The 15,060-nt window shown below is 47.2% G+C and overlaps 1 pseudogene; it reads right to left on the bottom strand.

Annotated features, from left to right (window-relative positions):
* The window catches only part of LOC144164838 (uncharacterized), a 45,769-nt pseudogene extending 43,196 nt beyond the window's left edge, over positions 1 to 2,573 (bottom strand).
* Positions 2,574 to 15,060: the final 12,487 nt, after the last annotated feature.

The following is a 15,060-nucleotide window of genomic DNA, read 5'->3' as shown; positions in this document are numbered from 1 at the left end:
TGTTCAGTATATTTGTCATCAATGAGCGCCATTTCCAAGTTTATGACCAAATTAAAATTGCGTGCGTATACGTACAATGTTTTTCTCAGATTTTTTTTTATTCAGATACCCTAAAGGCCCCAAAGGGCATTACATAGGGGGGGGGTGAACAAAGTGTGGGATACATTCCAATTCAAGAGCAAACAGTCAAGAGCGGGGATGTAACAGGAAAAGGTAGTAAAGCAAAAAAACAAAAACAAAACAGTGAATGGAAAATAAATACAAAGCAAGCGCACATAATACATGGTTCATGGCTCTGATAATTTTAGCTATCTATACATAAAAATCGCTTCAAACGGCTTACAAACAAATCGTGATTATGAATTGTGGCAATATCTTCTGGTAATCGATTCCAATGAAAGATGGCCAAGAACAACGGGGATGTACGAAGAAGGTTAGTACGGGCAAACAAGGGGAGGACTTTGAAAGGGTGATCTAGACGTGGAAAAATGCGATGGGCAGGTTTGATATGCGATGCAGCAAATGACGACGCACTATGATAAAGCCGGGGGGGTGAGATAGTAATGCTAGTATTCTTCGTTTTTCGAGGGAGGGAAGGTGTAGAGAATCTTTAATGGCAGTTATGCTAGATGTACGGGAATAGTTCTTAGTAATGAAACGTGCCGCTTTATTTTGCAAGGCCTCCCGTCTGTCTGTTAAGTATGCCTGGTTTGGGTTCCAAATAATGGGCGCGTACTCAAGTTTGGATCGAACTAATGTAGTATAAGCTAAAAGTTTAGTTGATTGTCTAGCTAAATACAAATTTCGTTTGATGAAACCGAGTGTTTTACTTGCCTTGGAAATTATAGCATCAATATGTTCATTCCACGTATGGTTGGACGACGAATAGACACCCAGGTATTTAAACGTAGAAACGTTTTGTATCACTGTGTTATTAATAGAATACGAATTTAGGTGTATGTTAGTAGACCTGGTAAATGTCATAGCTTTTGTTTTGGAAGCATTTATTTGCGTTTGCCAATCCTCGCACCAGTTAACAATATTACCCAGGTCGGTCTGTAAAGCATTAGAATCTTCATGGCTGTTAATGTTTCTGTAAATTACGCAATCGTCGGCGAATAACCGAACATTAGAACTTAAGTTATTGCTTACGTCATTAATGTAAACCAAAAATAAAATTGGTCCCTGTGCAGAGCCCGTAGGCACTCCTGATTTGACTTCTGTTAAGGGGGAATTGTGGTCATTTACTGAAACGTATTGATAGCGCTTGGTTAAAAATGCTGTAATCCAATTGAGAACGCTGCTGTTTATGTTAGGCCGGGCAATTTCCTCATCAGGCGTTTATGAGGTACTTTATCAAATGCTTTTGCAAAGTCGATGAATATGGCATCAATTTGGGATGAGTCATGAACGGACTGATGTAGGTCGGTTACAAGCTCAAATAATTGGGTTTCGCACGAGCGCCCTCGAAGAAATCCATGCTGATGAATATAAAAAAAGTTGTGCTTTGTAAGATATGTCATAACGGCTGATGATATAATATGTTCTAGAATTTTGCATGGTACGCTTGTTAAGGAGATCGGTCTGTAATTGGAAAGTTCTGATCGGTTGCCGGATTTAAATACAGGAACAACGCGTGCGATTTTCCAGTCATCTGGTATGATACCGGTGTCGAGTGACTGTTGAAAATTGGCGGCTAAGATACAAGATATAATTGGTTTAGTCATTTTGAGCAGTTTTGGACAAATGCCATCGGGTCCTGGGGAGGAATTATTCGAAAGTCGATCAATGGCACATTCAATTCCTTCCGGTGTGATGGCAATGCCATTCATAAAAGCCGAAATAGAAGTTGGTTGGAGTTCAAGTGGTAGTGGGCTTTCATCTGTGAAAACAGAGCTAAAAAAAGAGTTAAGTTCGGTCGCAACCTCGCAACTATAACCAGCATTGGCACAATAGAGAAAGAATGTTTGTTCATACTTTTTACCTAAATTATGTGCGCTAAAATTCGCACAGAATTTAGTTCATACAGCTTTTGTTGGTTTGATGCCTTCAACCCTAATTCCTTATGCCGAGGTGTTTTAAAAAGCTTAGCTATCTACATGCACGGACCATAATTGCTTTGGCTTGTATTTTTCCAGTAAAAATTTCTTCGACATGTTCCAGTAACGAAACCGGAATTTGTGGCCATCCACAATTCCAAACGCCGGGTTTCTTGCACCAACGGTCACATAAGGCTTGCGCCTCAAAAATGACATCAGCTTTCTTCTCGTTGAGGTGGTCTTACAAACTATTCCTTGACTCTACATATTTGGTTTCCTCATGTGTTTAAAATTTATCCAGTGTGCATACGTCGATTGCGCAGTTCCAGAGCCAAATCTTGCTTCTTCACTATTTGTGCAGAACTCCGGGTCCCTTGTAAAGCATTATGTATCTGACTGTGGGTGATAACTTGATTGATATTTTCATTTCTGTTCGGGGGAAGCTTTCTGTTGTACGACGTAGTTGACATGTGTACTTAGTTCTTTTTCTTTTATCGCTTTTTGTTTGCCTGCGCACCTTTGTAGACGGACCATGCTGGTACATAGAGAAAGTGGTCTTAAGTAGCTATTTGGCATTTTGTGGCTGCTTTCAGCAAATATATGAAATATTTCCTGTTGCTCTGTCACATTTTCAGTACGCAAGTTTCGCTTGTTTACTTAGTTTGTCAGGGCTGAGATATTTTTACGTGCACATGATTTTGTTACTGAAATTGGATTGCCGCAGTTTCCTGTGATTCGTGGAATGCTGCAGGAAATGTACTAGCGTCACTAAATAAAAGCTTTTAGAGTAATTGCACTCTTTTCTCTCATTGTTATGGGCCCCCGGAATTTTCATTGGTCGGTCGGCACCACGTGATATTTGTTTACATATGGGCGCAGCGGTTTTGTTTCTGGGCGCCTCTTTTCTCTCTCTGCTGTGCGGACGCTAGAGAGCGGCTGGTCACACAATGCCCGTCACAACCGGCGGCGGTTTCGTTGGGAGAGATGGCAACACATCAAGCCAGAAACAAAAAGGCCTGCAGACGCTTCCAGGTGCACGAACTGGCGGTGCTCTTAAGCGTAGCTTATTTAGTTCCACTAAACTGTGCCACGTGAATGTTGCCGTCTGCTGCTTAACGCATCAGTTGGCCTGACCGGCCCCTCCAACTGCTTCTATGAAGCTTTTATCGTCGACCTTCCGATATACAGAAACAGCAAATAAAAAAATTAGCCCCGTTTCACTGACTTAAAGTCGCGAAAATTCATGTGAACATTGGAGTTGCCTGGGGTTCCCTAATCGCAAGAATAAGCTTCATAAAACTTCTCAACACCAGCAGATCGATTCCCGCTCTGGCCAATTTATTTATACCGCGCCATCTGCTGAAAACTTTTGTTACTTTTGAAGTTGAAACAATTCCCTGAGGGCACCACCAGCGCTTGTTTTTTCATGGCGTATTTTTTAAATGAAGCATTCATGTATTTTTGATTAAAATTAGCAATTCACATATCACTTAAGCATTGATGTCTTGCCTGAATAGTTTTCTGGTTGCTGAGAAATGTTGACAAGTGTAAACACAATTCCACCTGATTTAGTGGTTTAGAGAAGCTTTGCTGACGTGGGCATTTAGTTCAAATATTATTTTAAGTGGCTGCATGTGTGCTTGGTGCTTGCTCGTACCATAAAAGCCGCGACCAAGAAGAGCTTCGCTGTTGAAAGCCTTGTGTTCTATTGCACTCTCGCAGGAACTTGACGCGGACACGAGGGACGTACACATTGGCTATGACGGGTTGTCGGCTGGGGTGCAAGCTGCCCTGTCCGCGCTCAAGACCGAGCCGTCCTTCGGCCACGAGAGCCTGCCAGGGGTGCAGCTAACCGACCTGCAGCTGTTCTTCGTCGCCTACTGCTTCTCCCACTGCGGCTACATGGGCCCCGAAGACGCCGCAAGAAGGAAACAATACTGCAACCTTCCCCTAAGGCACACTGCGCAGTTTGCCGAGGCCTTCAACTGCCGAAGTGACGCCTACATGCGCTCTGAGAAGCACTGCAAGATTTTCTAAACAGTTCTCAGTACGGAGCTGCGAGACTTGTCTGGAGATGTCCGGGCAGCCGAAACAATGCTCGCTAGCTTTTTTTTTCTTCCACTAAGTTTTTCACCAGTCGGTTCCCTGATAGCTTTTTTACGGAACATTTCGGACTTTTTTGATCATATACGTTAAGCTTTTTCAATTTCTTGATATGTTGTATCTCATTATTTTTAGTACTCAACTTTTTCGTACGCGCAGAGGCTTTTAATTGCACTGGTTTTTGGTCTCTTAAGTTCCGGTTATGCGGGTATTGAAGTCTCAGACATGACGATTAGGTTTAGGTGTTTCTTTATTATTGGTCATACTACTGCCTTAAGGTGGGATTAGCCTTGCGAACTGTTCTTAAAGATTTTACTTTTTGTGGTACAGACAGCTACCGTGTTGCCATCTTACCAAACGTTGTGCCTTGTTTCTAAAAAACGAGCAGTTGCTTAAGATTCCAATGTGCTACCCCACCATTCGGGTCGATCGCAGTTGTCTCTTCGCTTATTTGCATTGAGCACAGAAAAAACCGGATATATTTGTTTTATGTTTTCTTGGGAAGGCCTCCCTGCAAGCAGAACTTTGAACACTTTTATTTCTCGAAGTGCGACGAAGTAGGGTATGAAAAAATAGTTGTATTTTAAGCATGATACACCACGCCGAATATAGGAATCGTTACCTGCTGTTCTAACGCGTGGCTCACTTCAGGCTTGTTTTATAAGGTACAAGTACAAACATCAATATACAAACGCCTTAGGGGTGGTGGACTCCAATGAGTTATTAGGCAGAGTAGTCGAACATAGACGGCACAGTATGAGAGTCGTTTCTTGATTGCGCTGCTGCTAATCACGTCCAAGTCGGTGAGACTTTCGCTTACAGCGCTCGTAGCAAAGGTCAAAGCGGACAATGCCGCTGCACCTCTCCCGTGGGGGCACGATGTCTGTGATGCGGACAGCGCCTTGCAGAGTTTCTCAAAATGGCTTATGCCGACTTAAGGAGCAGTATGTCTCCGCTTCGAATCCTGATTGATTTGACCTTCTCGACACCAGAATTCGCTGCCTTAAGGTTTTCATTTTATTTGTCGCCAATATACTGTAATAAGGTCCCTAAAATATCACAAAGTGTTAACGTGTTGCACAAATGCTTACACATTAGGAAACGTTCTACTGGAATAAAATTAAGAATCGAATAATAACTAATTTGTAGATTAGGTTCTAATAAATTGTTTATTTTGAAACGTCCTAGTCTAGTATTTTTCCTGCTCTGCCATTTGTTCCGAGAGTAAGCGTCTTCAGTATATCACGTAATTGTTTCAATAAAAGCTGTTGTTGTTTGCTTAACCTTTGTCTTGTCATTTAAGTATATCTAATCGAATGGAATCCGAGGGAATCTCCTTCCGTGTTCGTGGCCTCTGAAGATGCCATCAACCGTAGGGACTGCGACTCGCGCACACCTGGACCTGCCATCCGAAGCCCTCCTCAATGTCGATGACGAGAAGGTTGACAGCGGGCAGCAACGGGCACATCGCTAAGCTGCCCTGTTGCGCCTGCTTACCGCTCTCCTAAGGCTCGAGTTCCTCGCCCAGGTAATTTCCCAGAGATCAAAGCGATTTAGGGTAAAAGCTCCCTACTCAGGCAATAAAGCTGGACCCCTACAACCGTTACCAATCCCGCAAAGCGTGTAATTCTAGTCGCAGAACAGACCCTACTCGCCAAATACCGCTTCCCAAACGCAAGGGTCGGATGACTCTCCCCCTGAAAACAGGCTTTCATATGCTGACTAGTGAGTTCAAATCAGTCAGGTTGAATCTACCTGCAAGCAGGGGTCAAGAAATAAGGATAATTCCATCTTAATCAGACGCTCCAAGCCTGCGTAACCATCGGGCAGGGCAACTCCAAGATGTGCGCACCGAAATGCATTACTGTTCTAGCGATTCGACACTGTCAACTCCCTCGGCGACCTGTGAACGCTACGACTCCGCTGCGGACGAAGGAAGTTTGGTTCGTTAAGCTTGGGCATTGCAATCGCCGTGAGTTCGTTTCCAAACGGTATGCCCTGCAACCACTCACATTGTAAGCCGCACGGTCTCTTCTCATTTGACAGCCTACGGAAAAGGTAGACCCGAGGCTCAACTCCAGGGCTACAGGGCCTTCCAGGGAAATTATTATCGTTTAACAATGGTCCTTCGACTGCAATATTTCTTCGGAAAGGGTACACTCTGTACTATTCTTAATTCCGACGACTTGGTGTTTCTGTAAACAAGCAAACAAGTGGCCGTGTGCCTCATTGTTCTCAACATGTACTTCAACGTGTGTTCACGTCATCTGTTCTACCTCACAAAACAAACTACGTCCTCATTCAGTTCTCATCGTCGGCGGCTACATGCGCACCACGCGGCCTCAGGTATCTTCACTGCACCCGCACGAGTACGGTCCTGACATCACATCGAAGAACAGCAGCTCGCCTAGGAATCGGATCCAATGGACCCCGCAAAAATGGGCGCCAACGTGCCACACTAATTGCCGGGTCTCACGTTTCCCTGTGAAGTCACGAGCGAGGGACGGTGCAGCACACAATGGTTAGCGTGACCGCTTCATTCTCCAGGCTGACCCCATTTTATACGGCTCCCTGATAACGCCCCCATGACAAGCACATCTGGCAGACAATGCGGAATGAAGGCAGTCTAACGTTGCAAAGCCATGCAGTTCCGGAAATCGCTCGCTAGGGGATTAAACAATGGGCAAAAGAGGTCTTTACAAAGGCTGAAATTACGAGCACCCTTCTACACCCTGATACCCCGTCTGTCAGTGTAATTTCCCACTCGCGCGTCTCACCGAATGCCCTTCGTATCTTACAGCTAGAGGATGAAAGGGAACGCAACCGTAAATTAATACTCGAAAGGGTAACCTGGAGCCACACTATGCACTGCGACGGCCGTAACTTTGACGAGATGTGGTATAGGCGTAGAGATGCGCGTACTCCTCTGTTCGGAGGTTCTGCGGTTGGCCGAGAAACTGCAGAAAACAGAAGGCGCGTCCCCTTGTTGAGGGCATGCTCCGGTGACTAACACGACGCGCAAACCAATGCGTCGACCGTGGGCGTGCCTTCTTCCCTCGGCATTTTGCGTGGCATACGGCTGTCCTCGAAGCCGTGGCCGCAGATATTTCCAATGGCTGAAATATTTGTTTCCTTCACCTTTCAAGTAGCGACATTGAAGTGAAGTAATAACGAGAGAAAGAGGACGGTCGAGGGTATTGATCGTATGGGTTAATACGGACAGCACTCTTTCTGCGAGGTCGACACCGAGCCTCCTTAAAATTCTCGCGTGCTTCTTCATGCTGCATTTATTTGAAAAGGCAGGCCGCACAGAATTGTGTGTGCAGAAATGCATAAAATGTGCGTTTATGTTTTCTTTTCGGTAATGTGAGCAGGTCCATGGCTGAGGGTTAGATAAAGCGTTTAATACTTGTTGAAGCAAGTTACACGTCTTCTGTCATCGGAGCCATTGAGATCCCCCGGCCACAGGAGCTGCTCAATTTAAAGGGTAGGGGGGGAGAAGGGGGAGGCCTTGGCGTACGTGACTCGAGGCTCGTTCGCATGGCGCGAAGCAGTTCGAGTATCCGTGAACATGAGACCGCAATTGCATTACGCGCACATGGAGTGGCAGGCACGAGTTCTCACATCACTACACGGACACATACACTTCACACCTGTCTGGCCTACGTGACTCGATGCACGTAGTGATGACCGCGAGTGTTCTGAGGCACAGAAATATGTGACTGCGTTGTATCACACACATGGAGTGGCAGTCACGAGTTCGCACATCACTGTACACGGAGATACAGGCGCGACTTCTCACATCCCACCCTAGCTAAAATGACCAAGTCCCTTTGGTGACGTGAAAACTAACAACAGTCTGCTAACATTGAGGTCAAGCTTCAGATGACGCAAGAATAGGGTCGATGTAAGGTGGTCTAAATAGCTTGATCTGGCTCACATGCACCACTCTGGAGTCAGGGGTTCCCGAATTCCGGCCTACTTGAGTCACGAGGTAAGTAACCGGGGTCTTCTTTTCGAGGATCTGATAGGCGCCCTTCAACCTCGGAGCCAATTTCTCTGACACATGCGGAAGAGGCTGCTGGCGGCGCACCCAAACAAAGTCTCCAACCCTGTAGGAGTGATCTCTGTGCGCCCGATCATAGTACGCTTTGCGCGCTTGCTGGGCGTTTTCCGTGTTGCTGGCTGCTTCGGCTCGCTGGGATTGCAGTGCCAAAAGGCGCTCTTGCACTGAAGTGGGCTTTGATGCGTGGATGGTCAGGTATGGTAGATTTGGCGTATATCCGTACATTAACTCAAAGGGGGAGAATCCAGTGCTGGAGTTCAGGCTGGTGTTCACGGCAAAAGCGGCTTCGTCGAGCTTTTTTGTCCACTGTGACTGGTCGTGGTTGCACATTTTACGCAAAACGGTGACGAGGGTGCCATTGCTTCGCTCGACAAGTCCGTTACTTGCGGCCCTGTATGCCACTGAATAGTGTACCGTGACTCCGTGCATTCTCATGAAGTTCTTGAATTCTTTGGAGTCAAAGGCTTTTCCGTGGTCAGAAAGGCAATCACTTGGAGTTCCGAATCTATGAAAAACAGAGTGAAGGTGCCTGATTACCTCCTTCGTGGACGTATTCGGTACGGGTTTTGGAACAATGTACCGTGTGGCGAAGTCAAGTACATTCAGAATGTAGCTCTGTTTGTCGCTGGATGGCATTGTTATGTGGTCCATAGCGATCGAACTGAATGGTACGTCAGTAGTAGGCATGAATTCCATCTTGCCGACGTTCCGGCTGGTTGGTCTGTTGTCTTCCTGGCAACGTTGGCATGCCTGCACGTAGCTTGTAACGGTTGATAACATGTTCGGCCACCAAAACAGTCCTTGCAGTTTGTCCATCGTGCGTTTGATATCCATGTGCCCACTTGCGTCGTGCGTGAGCTCCAAAACGCTTTGTTGAATCTTTGCTGGCACAACAGGACAGTGATGCCCCTCTGAAGTTACCCGATAGAGGATGTCATATATTATGACAAACGGTCCTGCTGAGTTAGGTTCAGCACACACTTTGTGCTTGGTGCTCTTGCAGAAGTCGTCTGCATTTTGCATGGCCGTGAATTCATGCGTCTAAGATAGCGCTGCACATGAATGCCGAGAAAGCATGTCAGCAACGTAATTTTGACGTCCAGGGCGGTGCTCAACAGAGAACACAAATTCCGCCAAATCCAGCAATATTCCAGTGAATCGGCGAGACGGCTTGAAGTTTCTGGTCAAGCAGGCGACCGACCAATTATCAGTGAGCAGGTGAAATTTCCTACCAAGCAGGTAATGGCGAAATTTCCCTGCAATAGCCCAATGCACAGCCAATGCTTCCCAAACGTTGCTGTGTAGCTTTCGTTCAGATTCCGTCAGTGATCGGCTGGCGTATTCAATCACGACTTCTTTTCCGGCTTGTTTTTGTGTCAACACCGCTCCAAGAGCTGTTGCAGAAGCATCCGTAGCCACTGTTGTGGGCGCATCGCGATCAAAGTGGCCCAGTATGGGTGCTGATGTAAGGGCCGAACGGATGGTCTGAAATGATTCCTCACACTCAGGTGTCCATTTGAAGTCGGCACTCCGCATTGCAGCTTGAAGTGGCGCGCAAATCTTAGAAAAGCCAGGAATGAAACGCCTGTAAAAGTTTGCGGTTTGCACCCAAGATAGTAGCTGCTTCGGCGTTCTCGGAGTAGGGATGCGCAATATGGCTTCAATCTTTGCGGGATCTGGCTGCTTCCCGTTTTGTGAAATCAAAAATCCCAGAAATTTTACTGAAGGAACAGCAAACTTGCACTTTTTCAGTGAAGCCTTAAGGCCTGCTTGTTGCAGGAGGGTCAGAGTCTCATCGAGAAGGTCGAGAAATTCTTCCAACGAGTTCGCAAAGATGATGACGTCATCGAGGTATGTACGCACACCAGATTTCGAATCTCGGGGTTTGCGTTTGGAAAATATTTTATGCATTGCCTTTTGGAAAGTGGCAGGTGCGTTCTTTAGTCCAAAAGGCATTCGTGTCCACTTGAAAGTGCCTTGATGAGTGATGAAGGTTGTCTTGTCTTGGTCCTCTTCTTTTACTTTAATTTGCCAATACGCACAGCATAAATCCAATACGGCAAACAAAGAGGCTCCACCAATGTCATCAAAAATGTCGTCTGCTCGCGGAAGCGGCTGGAGGACACTGACTGTCATCTGGTTGAGGGCCATATAATTCACACATAGCCGCTTTTTGTCACCCTGTGTCACGACAAGAGCTGGAAATCCCCACGGTCCAGAGGTCGGGCGGATGATGTCTTTCGACAGTAAAGTTGCTGTCTGGTTTTCTAGAAATGTTCGGTCCGAGGCTGTGTATCGGTAAGGTTGTCGTCCGTATGGCTGGGCATCGGGCTTTAACTTAATTTCATGTTCAATTCCTTCGTAGAGTCCAATGTCATCCGGACTCCGTGTGAAAAGGTCAGCGTGTTTTTCAACAACGCGTTTGACAGCATCATGTTGTTCAGGAACTAGCTGTTCTCCGAGAATGATATTAGTGAAGTCATCGTCACCGGAACTGGAAGGGGAAAGAGGGGCTTCTGGGCTGCAGAGCTTTGTTACAGCGCAGCTTATTGTGGGGGCTGGGTTCACTTCAGACGCAGCTGTTTTGGCTAGTTTGCTCCATAATGGCTCATTTTCGTCGTGCTCATGGGCTAGTTGAAGTGCATCGGCCTTGGCATCTGGAGCATCAAAGTGAGACAAAGCTGATATTGTCAGAATAACAGCGTTGGCCATTCGTGGCATAAGCTGGTCGCGGCACTGAAGGATGGTTTTTGTGCTCGGCTGGTGGATTTCAGATGGCTGAGGAGGCTTTACGTGGAGCTCAGCTCGAGCAGCGCAGAACCAGTCCTCTCCAAGAATGAGTGGAAGCGCATTATTTGTTATAACGGCCACTTCTACTACAGCTGATATTGCTCCAACTGTTATCCGGAGACAGACAGTTCCGATAGGCGTCACTGATCCTCCTCCGACAACAAGAACGGGTGGTCCTGTCCACGGCAAAACATTTTGTTTTGTGAGCAGTTTCGACGATATGATCGTCATAGACGAACCACTGTCCAGGAAGGCTGGAATTTCTCCGATTCCTGGTATAACGGCAGGAACCACAGCGCAACAAAATTTTGACCCATCAAGTGAATCAGGTACGTACGTGGCGTACGCTTTTGGCTCTGTGTTCCGGTGATCCTTACTTCTTTCGCTGCACTTTGCTGCTAAATGACCGGTCTTCTTGCATTTAAAGCAAACGGCGTTCTTTATGTCTTGACCGGGTCTATGGGCTGGTGCACCATACTTATCAGAAATTTCTTGATACCGTGCATTTTGCTCGGCGGGCGGAAGCTCAGAAATGCGCTTTGGTGGCGGGCGCAATTGCTTTTGCGATTTTTTTTTTGGAGGGAAGGTCGAGGCTGGTTTGTCTTCGTTTTTGGTCTGCGCAGAAGACTGTCGAACGTTCCGCGTCCCTTTTGTGTGCTCAACGGTACGGTCTACCTCAATTGCGATGCTCAAGAACTCATCGACAGATTTCGGGCGCTGTACAGCAATTGCTGTTGCCAGTTGGTCATCGCGTATTCCTTGGATTAGATATTCAATCCTTTCCTTGTCTGTGAGGCTGACCGGGCATCGAGAAATTACCCGCAGTTTGGCGAATGCATACGAGTGCAGAGTTTCGTCGGCTAGCTGTAATCTGGCGGTCACGGTCTCCTGCCACTGGATAAGTGAAAGCTGTTCTCCAAAACTTTCTTTCAGGCTGGCTTTCCAGATGCGCCAGGTTGTCATATGCCGACCCTGCGTTTCATGCCAATCTGCGGCTGCTCCGCGCAGTTTGCTTTGAGCTATTGCAAGGAGTGTAGAATCTTCCCATGCCGCTAGTTTTTGGGTTCTCTCAAGCTCTTCGAGCCAGCTATCGGCGGATGGAACACCACTTCCGTGAAATGTTCGCAGTGAAGCTGATAGATCAGGAAGAGTGTTTACTGTAATCGGTCTCACCTGAGAAGCCATTGCAGACGTCATGATCGCCATGTATTGCTGCATGTAGGTGGTGAACTGTTGAAAATTAGAAGCGCTGTCTTCGCTGAAGCTTGGCATTTGAGGAAATCCAGTCTGGGCAGGAGGAGTGTGGCTGTCTTGGGCTGCATCCGGCGAATCATCTTGGTCTCGGTGACTTTCAATGTCGGCGAGTAGACGGGCGGCAAGTTCTTCTTTGTTGCCTACGGTGTTAAGCTGTCGGCGTTCAAGTTCTTGTTTTATGAGCGGCATTGTGATTTGTGCGATGTCATCGGCGGTTGCGTTGCTCCAATTGATGAACGGCATCTCGGGCAGATTCGTAAAGACTGCAGGCGAAGATGTTTGAGAGTGGCGGAAGCGACGGCTGATTGCTGAGCGAGTTGAGCTGCTCCGGTGCTCTTCGGCTTGGGCTGAGGCTGGGCTTGTCGGGCTGAGGCTGGGCTTACTGCTTGAAGCATGAAGCAGGCTCTTCTCGTCAGTCGTGTCGCTTAAAGCTGCAGCAGGTAACGTTGGGCGACTGCGCCATATGTGAGCAGGTTCATGGCTGAGGGTTAGATAAAGCGTTTAATACTTGTTGAACCAAGTTACACGTCTTCTCTCATCGGAGCCATTGAGATCCCCCGGCCACAGGAGCTGCTCAATTTAAAGGGTAGGGGGGGAGAACGGGGAGGCCTTGGCGTACGTGACTGGAGGCTCGTTCGAATGGCGCGAAGCAGTTCGAGTATCCGTGAACATGAGACCGCAATTGCATTACGCGCACATGGAGTGGCAGGCACGAGTTCTCACATCACTACACGGACACATACACTTCACACCTGTCTGGCCTACGTGACTCGATGCACGTAGTGATGACCGCGAGTGTTCTGAGGCACAGAAATAGGTGACTGCATTGTATCACACATGGAGTGGCAGTCACGAGTTCGCACATCACTGTACACGGAGATACAGGCGCGACTTCTCACAGTAAATAATGTCCACAAGTTCAACACTGGTGCCAGATTTCGTAGTATTGAAATGCTTTGCATATATATTGTCACGTACCCACAAGCATCTGAATGAACTTTTAATTTGTGACATCCCAGCCGAGGCGACGACGACGATGAACGAGCGCTACCCGGAACGCATCATCATCAGTGTTTTGCTCTGGCAGCTCGAGTGCTTCGCGGTCAAGAGCGTTCTTCTCCGCTGCTTCTTCTATTAGCGTTTTAGTAAAGCTCACCAACACCCCCAACGCGTATTTGCTGTACGCGACAATATAAACGTCTCTTTCAAGAATTTCTGCGTTCCTCCCTCCACTTTGGTGTCTTCTAGCCAATCACCACAGCATCATCAAACCTGCCGCAGCGTCCTAGCCCACCGCGGTGGCTCAGTGGCTATGACGTGCTGTTGAGCCCAAGGACGCGGGTTCCATTCCCGGCCGTGGCGGCCTCTTCTCTGATGGAGACGAAAAGCGAAGACTCCCGTGTGTTCTGGATTTCGGCGCACGCTAAAGAATCGCAGGTGGCCAAAATTAATATGAATCCTCCACTACGGCGCGCCTCATCACCGGTGTAGCGTCAGTGCATTCAACACCGAAATAAATCAATCAAGCGTCCAAATGAATAAACAGACAAGCAGACAGACAGACAGACAGACAGACAGACAGACAGACAGACAGACAGACAGACAGACAAAGTCTGGAAACCAACATTTTTGCGTTTAAGTAGCCCAAGACAGAGCATCGTTTTTAGCAACTAAATAGGCCTTATGCAAAATCTGCTGCCCTCTAGCGGCCACCGCGAGCGCGAGCGCCATGTTCAAGGGCTCAACTGGAAAGCGGAGCATCGAACTGCAGCGAGTTCCTGGCGATCTATCGTTTCCTGTCGTCCAGGATGCCTACATACTGTTGTGTGCCATGTTGCACACAAAGTGGGAACAAGGATACTCAATGGGCAAAGGTAATAATGCTAGAAGTCAAAGTATTAATGTTTATTGCGTGTCGCGCGCGCGCGTGTGCGTGCCGCGCGTGCGTGTCGCGCGAGCAGCGAATCGTATCCGTGTAAAATTCGTTCATGTAACAATGACAACAACAAATTATGTCCGTGTGATATGAAAGGGGTTACCAAAGAACTGCCTGCTTGTCTCAATATGCCAGAATTACCTCGCGCTAACGCAGCGGCGATTGCGGACTATTACTTCGGAGATCGGCGCGAACGCGATCGAATCTATAAATAGAATTATAGCGAATGCTGAATGGAACGGCCAGCGCTCGTGCGTGTAATACTGATAAATTAGCGTTCGTGCTTGCTGGTACGGTGTTTAAAATTATTTGATCCCTCGGAAGGCAGGAGTGTCAACTGGCTTGAACATAGAGGGTGCAACCAGTGTGTTTACATGCTTTGCGAGTTCAAGGCGAACGTCGCTGCTACAGTTCATGTCCGGACGTACTTTATGTACTGTTTGAAAGATTCCGTTTTTTACATTCTCACAACGAAGAGAAGTTTGCACGCGATGTAAGCATTCCGCGTTCACACCAAATGCAGGGCAAAATGAGTTCGAGTGGTCGCGTGAACGAACTCCGTGCCGAACACGAACCATCGCTTGATCCGCGATTTTTCTTGCCATTAATGACGATTATCTGGCCAAAAGCACACGCAAAAAAAACGCTGCGCAAAAAAAGATGCCCTTCCAACGAAAAAAGATACATGGAAAAAGACGCAGTTTAGGTACATTTATTGTATGCCTTAGTTCTGCAATTAGCGCAATAAATGATTATTGAGCATTTTCAGTGCATAATTGAGGAGGTAGAACGAAGGGGAGGAGGGGGTAGCTGTTTCGTAGACATTGTTCTCTGGGGTGTACCACCGTTGTACCCTCTCATTTTATCAAGTA

Source organism: Haemaphysalis longicornis, unplaced genomic scaffold (assembly GCF_048455015.1).
Source record: "Haemaphysalis longicornis isolate Haplotype H1 unplaced genomic scaffold, Haemaphysalis longicornis Haplotype H1 scaffold_14, whole genome shotgun sequence".
NCBI classification, from domain to species: Eukaryota; Metazoa; Arthropoda; class Arachnida; order Ixodida; family Ixodidae; genus Haemaphysalis; species Haemaphysalis longicornis.
The sequence above is the reverse complement of the archived record's forward strand: the minus strand, read 5'-3'. Positions and strand labels throughout refer to the sequence as shown.